The sequence below is a fragment of the Pinus tabuliformis genome, chromosome 7, assembly GCF_031772625.1.
Source record: "Pinus tabuliformis cultivar Carrire ecotype Pingquan chromosome 7, CPIR1, whole genome shotgun sequence".
Classification (NCBI taxonomy): domain Eukaryota; kingdom Viridiplantae; phylum Streptophyta; class Pinopsida; order Pinales; family Pinaceae; genus Pinus; species Pinus tabuliformis.
In genome coordinates this window covers 969461581-969470975 of record NC_142293.1, presented here as the reverse complement: position 1 = coordinate 969470975, position 9395 = coordinate 969461581, and positions in this window count along the sequence as shown.

Genomic DNA, 9395 nt, shown 5'->3' with positions numbered 1-9395 from the left:
TTACAATAGAAATCTGCATAATTGTTTAATAGATTCAAGGGCTTCATCAAACATAATGCCAGCTTCGGTTTTCTTAAAGTTGAATATTGAACCCCAAAAATCTGAAGTGCATATTGTTTAGTTGGATCGAACTAAGGTTCGAGTATTAGGAGAGATTAATTTAGTCACCATTAGGTTATCAGTGGATCCTAGAGTTGTTTAGAGAATTGATATATTGATTGCTGACATCCTTGAGTTTTATGGGTTAATTCTAAGCAGGGATTGGTCTGAGAAACTCCATGGTTACATTTCTACTGATTGGTCTCATATGTGGCTTCCCTATAAAGGGAAACCAAATCAAATTAAGAACGATCGAGAGAAGCACATGACCCATACTGTAACAGAGTTTGAGCAAGATCATTCTTTGGTAATTTCAATGCTCAAACATCACCTTTTTCTATTAAAAGTTTCACATCGCAAATAGAAAAATTTTCACATCCAGATACATCTAGGTTTGTTACTATTACTGAAGAAATTGTAAACAAAACTGTAGATAAGCCTATATTTTGGTATTTATATTTTGATGGCTCAAAATCTAATGACGGTGGAGGAGAAAGATGTATTTTAGTTAGTCCTGAGGGGGAAAAAGCTATGCTATCATGTAGACTGGAATTTGAGTGTACAAACAATACTGCTGAATACGAGGCATTAGTCCAAGGATTCTACAAATAAATAGGCCTGAAAGTGCAATATCTAAAAGTATTCGGTGATTATGAGATTGTTATCAAACAGGTAAGGAATACTATTCATTGCCTTTCTGGACATCGTAAGCATTATCAGTCCTTGGTGCAACACCTTATATCTCATTTTATAGCATTTAATATCTCTCCCATTCCTAGATCTCAGAACGCAGCAGTTGATTTATTAGGTAATGTTGCTTCTAAGCTCCTTCCATTCGAGGATTACAGCCCTGATATGTTTTTAGTCGAATTTATTTTTAGACCATCGGTTCCAGACAATGTCACCAATTGGCGGGCATTTAATCACGACGAGGACATTTTGATTTCTTAACCTCTGAGAAATCCTATGATGATCAGATTATTGATGAGAGTGATCATGACCTTCAAATAAAGCAGAGACTTGAGGAAAATTCCATACCTAAATCAGTAGTCAAGCTTGAGGATCTATATGACATCAAGGACAGGTTTAAGAAAATCTAATTCAAAACTTCAAAGTTCTACTTTGAGGTTTGAATTAATAAATCTTGGTAGTGAGGCCAAACCTCAAAATATTAATCTAGGATTAGGACTTACCTCAGAAGAAAGATTTGCCTTTATTAGACTATTGAATAGATACAAAAATGTTTTCACTTGGAATTATGATGACTTAAAAGCATATGATACTGCTATCATACAACACATAATTCCAATGATTTCTGAAGAGAAACCAGTGCAGCAAAAATTGAGGAGAATTCATCCAAACCTAGAAAGTCAGATCAAAGCAGAGTTAAATAAACTCTTGAAATATAAGATAATTTTCCTTGTTAGACATTCAAAATGGGTTTCTAACTTAGTACCCATTAGAAAGAAGAATGGTGACATTAGCATTTGCATTGATTTCAGAAATCTTAATATGGCTAGCCAAAAGGATAACTTTCCACTACCAACAATGGAACAAATTCTTCATTCAGTAGTAGGTTCCGAATTAATGTCTTTTTTGGATATAATCAAATATTGGTGCATCTAGATGATAGGTTGAAAACTACTTTCAAAACTAAGTGGGGAACATATGCCTACTAGAAAATGCCTTTCGGTTTGATTAATGCTGGAGCTACCTTCCAGAGAGCAATGGATATAGCATTCAAGGGTTTATTAATAAGTCAGTTTTTGTCTATTTGGATGATATTACTGTCTTCTCCAAGAAAAGAGAAAATAAATTTACATGATTTGAAGAAAATCTTTGAACGATGTACAAGGTATGAGATTTCATTAAATCCCAAGAAATCATTTTTTTCTCTTGATCAAGGTAAGCTCTTGGGGTTTATTGTGTCAAAAGATGGCATTTATATCCATCTAGAAAGGATAAAAGAGATTTATGATATTCCTCTCCCACACAATAAAAAATGAATGGAATCATTCTTAGGCCAAATAAATTTTGTAAAAATATTTGTCCCAGATTTTTCACAGATTGTTTTACCATTATAGACCATGATTAAGAAAAATTCAGTGTTCAAATGGGGGCATAAAGAAAAAGAAGCTTTTGATTCAATCAAATAGGCAATCATAAGTGCTCCTGCATTAAACACTCCAGATTTTTCCAATCAATTTATTTAATACACCTTAGCATCTGGTACTCCCTATGCTGCTGTGTTGACACAAATCAATGATCAGCAAGTTGAAGCACCCATATCCTTTTTCAGTTCAAATTTTCAAGGTGCTGAACTTAATTATTCCAAAGTAGAAAAGCAAGCCTTCGCCGTGTTTAAATCTATTAAACACTTTAGGCCATTCCTCCTAAAGACTCATACAAAAGTAATAGTCCCATTCTCGGCGGTGAGACAATTACTGGTCCAAAGGGAAGTAAGAGAGAAGAGGGTCAATTGGGTTATAATGTTACAATAATATGATTTAGACATTAAACCAACGAAAATTGTCAAAGGTCAAGGTTTTTGCAGGTTGTTAGCAGGAGCTTCTAACATTCAGGAACATGAAGGTTCAAACAGTATTGAGGAAATCAATCAGATAAGTATCATTAACCCCGAATCTCAATACATGAATTTGTTATCTTATTTGAAAAATGGATATGCTCCTTCTAATCTCTCTTACAAAAATAAACATACCTTAAGATTGAAAGCTAAAAACTTCGAGATTATTGATGATGTGTTGTTTAAAAGGAATTATGATTCGGTTATGTTAAGCTGCCTTGAAAAAACTAAAGCACAAAAGGTCTTGCAGGAATTACATGATGGTCCAACAGGTGGATATTTTGGAGGTGATACAATAGCTCACAAAATTATACATGCTGGTTATTATTGGTCCACATTATTCAAAGATGCCCATGAATATGTAAGAAAAGGTAAAACATGTCAAACTGCCAATGGAAGACAAAGAAAGCTAGCTTTTCCTTTGCAACCAGTTAACATTGAACAACCATTTGAGCAATGGGGATTGGATATCATAGGAGAAATTATTCCACATTCTTTCAAATAGCACAAATATATTCTTACAACCACAGATTACTTTACAAAGTGGGTAGAAGCAATTCCTTTGAAGGTAGCCAACTCTGAGGTAATTATTGAATTCATAGATCAGTTCATCATTACCAGGTTTGGTGTACCTAATGCTCTCATTTTTGATAATGCATCTTATTTTTCTAGAAATACCACACTTGAATTTGCTATTAAGAGAGGATTTAAATTGAAATAATCTGCAAACTACTATCCTCAGGGTAATGGTTTAGTAGAATCAACCAACAAAAATCTTATCAAAATAATTAAGAGAACCATTGATCATAATCAAAAGAATTGGCACAAGTCTTTGATATTTTCATTATGGGTAGACCGCATAATGTAGAAGGCCTCAATAGATACTTCTCCATTCAATTTAGTATATGGGAAAGAAGCTGTGAAGCCAATGAACTTAACACTCCCATCTCTGGCCCTAGTGAAATTTATTGAAGAAAACCCCTCATCTTCTATTCAATTAAGATATGATCAAATCCTTAAATTAGAAGAAGAAATGGAAAAAGGTAGAATTACACATGCAAAGCATCAACAGATTGTTAAATATTCCTTTGATACAAATTCTAGCAGCCACAAATTTTTACAAATTTGTGATCTTGTTTTGAAATGGGACAAAGCGCACGAAGATAAAGGTAAACACACTAAGTTTAAGAAGATATGGCTAGCACCATTTCAAATCATCGAGAATTTAGGCCCATCAACATTCATATTGCAAGAACTATCAGGAAAGAGAGATTCTCTTCCTGTCAATGGGCTTATCTTGAAAAAATTCTTTACTTAAGAAAGTAACCCCTTCTTACTTGTAAATATTCAATTTGCAGTTTTGTTTGTTTGAATTTTTAAATCTAGGAAATAAGGTTATGAATAGTCTTCCATTGACCGTTTACTGTTTTGAAATTTGCTTAAAGAAAATAGTGTAAATAATTACTTTTGATAGATGGAAGCTTTTAAAGAAAAGAATACAATTCTAGGGAGTTAGGTAAAATAAAACTCTGAAAATTTCTTTTAATTTTGTAAAATATTTTACAAGCCTTGAAATTACTGTAAATCATTTCAAGTTTTAAAAGCCCAAATGAGGTTATCTGTAAAAAGCAAAGACTTATCCACTACTAGCATCTACAGCTCTTAAATTGTCATCCATTCACTCTTAAAGAGTAAATCATTCACCCCATCCACAAAGTTTATGATTTTTTCAAAGTGTAATTCTAAAATATGTTTGATATAAAAGATAAGATGTCACATTACGAGCCTGCTTACCATGATCATAGGGAACTAATTAAACTAACATTACCAATACTGCATATCAAAACAAGGTAATGGCTTATAATTATAAGACAAGGGGTCTCATCACGAGTTAGCTTGTTTAGTTCAATTATAACCAGTGAATGGCATTGTCAATAGTTGGCCACAAAACCAGGACAATGGCTTTTTATATTTTGAAAAGAATAAAGAGGATAAAAATATGAAAAGAAAAAATATGTGCAAACATATCTTTTTGGATTATCTCTCAAAATTTTTACTCTTAAGTGGATGGGACAATGAATGATCAAATGGTTAAATGGTAACCCTGTCGAGACTGTAAACGTTTGCTAGTAGCAGAGGCACTACCTATAACAATAGAGTCATCATAAAAGCTAAGTTGGAGAAGTCCCCTTGTTTTATCTTTATCAACCAATCAAGGCTCAAAGAAACTTGGAATGTTTTTATTTTTATGATTGGAAAGAAATTGCAAAAATATTTTTTCATTATATTTAGAGTTAATGTTTATCTAATTGTTCCTAGGTTGTCTTCTTTTTCCTCAAAGGTTTCCAAATTAAGAAAGTTAGAAATATTGCATTACTTTCTCAGAGATCATTGTTTCTTCCAGTGAATCTCCAATTGTTGTGTTGTACAACAACCCCCCATTTCAAAATTTTTATGAAAAACTTAAAATAGAAATGGGTCCCTTTTTAAGACTTAGTTAAATTTAATAATTCAATAAAAATCGCATGCTTGGATTTAGTCACATAGCTCATGGAAACCATTATCAAAAGGTCCGATCCAATAGGAATAATATCCAAAACCTTTTCATAAAACAATTGTAATATAATATGTAATATCTTTTTAAGAAGCTCTCATAAACAAATCTCTGATGCGATAATGCAATCGCAATCAGCCATCATAGATACCACAAGACACATAACAAATCCCTTTGGAAATTGCCGATGCGATTTTATAAAGGAAAGTGCACTATGCGATAAAAAAACTTTTAACGTATATTGGTGGGTGTTAAAACTTAAATCAATAATAAAAGAAAAGCCATAAGATTTGCTAATTACCCTTATGCCTTATTATACTACTTACCTTTATCGCAATCGAGACTACCATTGAAAAATGTTAAGATTGACTGGTGAACTTCCCGATTTGCGATATGCGATTTATCATTGATCGTTGATCGGGAAAACCAAATGATTCATGTTAAAAGACCATCACGCATATGTGCGATTTGACGTATAATTATTACATTTATTTATCATGATTGGAAGTGATGAAAGTCATTAATTTTGTAGTTAAGGTTGAGTCCTTCGAGGATTTAATCCGTGGTAATACTTGATTACATTTCGATTATCATCCGTGAATTACCATAACTATTTTCATTTCATATTGGCTTTGAGCGGCTGATTTCTATGTTACATTTTTTCATTGTTTATGTAGAGAAACTCTGAGCTGATGAATCCATAGAAAATGGCGAAGAAGGTGAAGAAACCCAAAGCCCCTGTTGTAGCCAAAGAAGAACCAAACAAGAAAGGGTTGATATCTGATACTACTTGCCTCAGTTTAGGCAAGGCATCCTGGGAAAGTATCTACAATTTGTTGGAATCAGAAGAGCCTAAATAACTCGAAGAGGAGGCAACAACTAATTCCACGAGTAAATCTTAAGGAATTGGCCTGCTTATATCTACATAGAATAGTAACTTGCGCCAAGGTTTTACCCTATAATGATGTGGTCAGGCGGATTGTTGAAAGCATCACAACCACAGATAGGACATTCTCTACAACTGATGGAAAAGTGTTTGGGTCATTTAGAGCAGAAGATATTAGACAAATGTACCAGTTGCCTCAACCAGAGAAGTGTTATGACAAGGCGTTTTTGGAGGCTTTCGCCAAAGAGAACGCCATTGAATCTGACCCTATCAAACAATGGAGGAATTTTCCGACCAAGCACAAGCATGAAACATCGGGTATGTACTCCTTTGATTTGTTAGCCTCTCCTTATTGTTATGCTGGTGCAATGATGAGTAAACTCTACGGAGTCCATGATTCTACTAAATTTTCTATAGAAATGGTACCGTTAATGGAGGTTGCAATTAATGGCTATATCATGGACTGGGCAAACATCTTGTTTGATAAAATGGCCACCCAGATACTTGACTATAAAAAAAATAGTTTTGTGTCTACCTAGGTGATACCTCCCTTTTACATGAGTGCCTATATCATGGACAATATCTGTTTTAATTTCGAATACCCCATTCTTGGATGGAAATGGACTCTGTAGGATCTCAATCCCATTCACATCTATCATAAGGAGCTATGGAAAGCCCATTATAAAAAACATCTGTATAGAATTTGTCATGGTTTTATTCTTCCTATGTATTATGCCATATTCAATAAGCCTACTCCTAGGTTATCTGAGGAAGCATCAGTCGACCTAATTGCAATTGGTAGTTGGTTTGGAGAAGAAATATTCACCTACATAAGACTTTTTGGTAGCCTTTCCAACCCTCATGTCCTTCCTCTGTACATCCCTGATAAACTGTTGGCCAGAGAATTAGCACATCAAATAACAGTTGAAGGGATGTCAAGGACCCTTAGGGATTCTAAAAAGAACATGTGGCCGACATTTCCCCTTCGATGTGGTGCTTTTACCCTACATGATTTTAAACATGCAGAGAAGGAGGCCGAGAAAATAAAGTTGTTAAAACTTGTAACTATCCCAAAAAGGCAGTACAATCCTAGATTGGTTGCCTATAATGTTACCTCTCAAGCTAAAATTTTCAAATTTGATCATGAAGAGGATAGCTTCGATGACTTGTTTGTTTCTACAGAAGCATTTTCTCAAGTCAAACATATGGCCAAAATCAAATTGGGAGTAGAAGGACTAGAGGAATTCTATAAGCTTAGGGCGTAGAGATTGGAAACACTACCTATAGACTTACTAAATACAACCTATATGGTACAACCACAAGGCCACAATTAGAAGGAAATTATTGAGCAGACTCCCAAAATTGAAAAGATTTCTAAGAAGGAGAAGACACGAGAAAAGGAGTAGAAGCAGGTAACAGCTAGTGAACCCTTTGATACAGATATTAATATTGATCCCAAGTTAATCAAGGAATGGGAACAATTTGATTCAATCATCATTAATCCTGAGAAAACCCAAGGGTTCACTACACCATAAGTGTTTACGGTGCAACAATCAGTAGTCAACACAGTTCTGATTGTAGGAACAAGTGGCCCACCCAAGTTTCAGAAAGACATAGAGATTATCCCTAAAAATCTCACTAAGGATATTGTACTGCAAATTGAAGAAATACCACCACTGGATGTATTCTACAGTCCTAAGCATAGGGCTATAGTCAAAAGGGAGAGGAAGAATAGGAAAATTGATCACAGTCCTTTTTTGACTCCTCAAGTAGAGATGATGAAAGTGGTATGGAGAGAAGAGGTAAATCCCTTCGAAGATTTAACAAAACTGTCACAGTATGCGGGAGCCTATACAACAACGACAATAGATAAGGCCTCAGAGGTTAGTCACCTGATGAGGGAAAAAGACCAAACAATCATCCAACTAGAGGCAAAATCGGCAAGACAACAACAACAGATAGATCAGCTTGAGCAGCAGTTGATAGAACAAAGGTAGCTAAATGAATAATTAAAAGAATAGTTAAAACTGGAAAAGCAGAGAATTGATGAACAGACCATCCATAAACAACAAGATTTGTCTCAGGAGTTGAGTAGACTACAGCTGTTAAGTGAGCAGGAGAGGAAATCAAAAGATGAACAAATCGTGCAGATGAGAGACCAAATAGAGTGGTTCAAAGGATATCCACAGGTAAATGAATTCAGAACAGAAGCCCTGGAAATGACCAAGGCTTTGTCCCAACAATTCGATATTCTATGTCATAATATATCATTGGCCATCCCCTTATGTGATATCTCAGCATCAATGATTGAAAAATCAGTGGATGCTAGGCTTGAATTAGATAAGGCAGATGAAAAATTAACCAATTTTCTATCATGGAAAGATTCAAAAGAAGGAAAAGCTACCAATCTGCCAAAGGTACAAGAATCACATAAAGAAATATTGTCTTCTGAATGGGAGTCTCAATTAATGAAAGCTGAAAGAGCCACATCCAGATGTAGAGCTGCAACAAATAATTTGGTTGAATTGATAAACAACAATTTGCATATATCTAATTTGATTACAAACTGCTCTCCATGCAAACTCCAAAAGGTAAAATCGTTGGAACAACATTGGAAACAAGAGCTGACATAAAGGGAAAAATTAATCGGAGGAATCCAAAGCCTAACATAGGAAACATTCTGGTTTTTCCTTGTTAAACCGCACAGTCAGAAAATGGCAATGAAGTGTCTCTCTGATGCAATCAACTACATGGTCTCCGAACTCTTCAACGCCACAAATACTGCTCAGCTACGCTCTCGGATGAGTCAGCCAACAAAAATTCGGCCTATGCTTGCTATCTGTCAACTGCAACCACAGGAGAAGAAGAAGCCGATACAGTGAATCCATTTCGCTACCACAGTACTGCTATTTTCAAGATAAATCCCATATTTATGTGTTTTTAGTTATACCAGCACATAGCGATTTTCATTCATAGTTTGTTGTCATTATTAGTATTTAAAGACCCTTTCGTGTTTTTATATAGGTCTAAATTTTTTTACTAAGACTTAAATCGGAGGTTGCACCACTGTACTTCTGATATATATATATTTTTTATAAAGGACTGGACCAAAATTCTGCATTTTGACAAAGAGGCTCTTATGAGATTTACATTATTGCGTCCTGTGAAAGCATTCCCAAATTAGAAATTAGAATTTGAATGAGATTTACATTAGATAAGATCCAAATGCATACGGTACTATTATCTATGTTTTCGTTTTATTTCTCTATGTG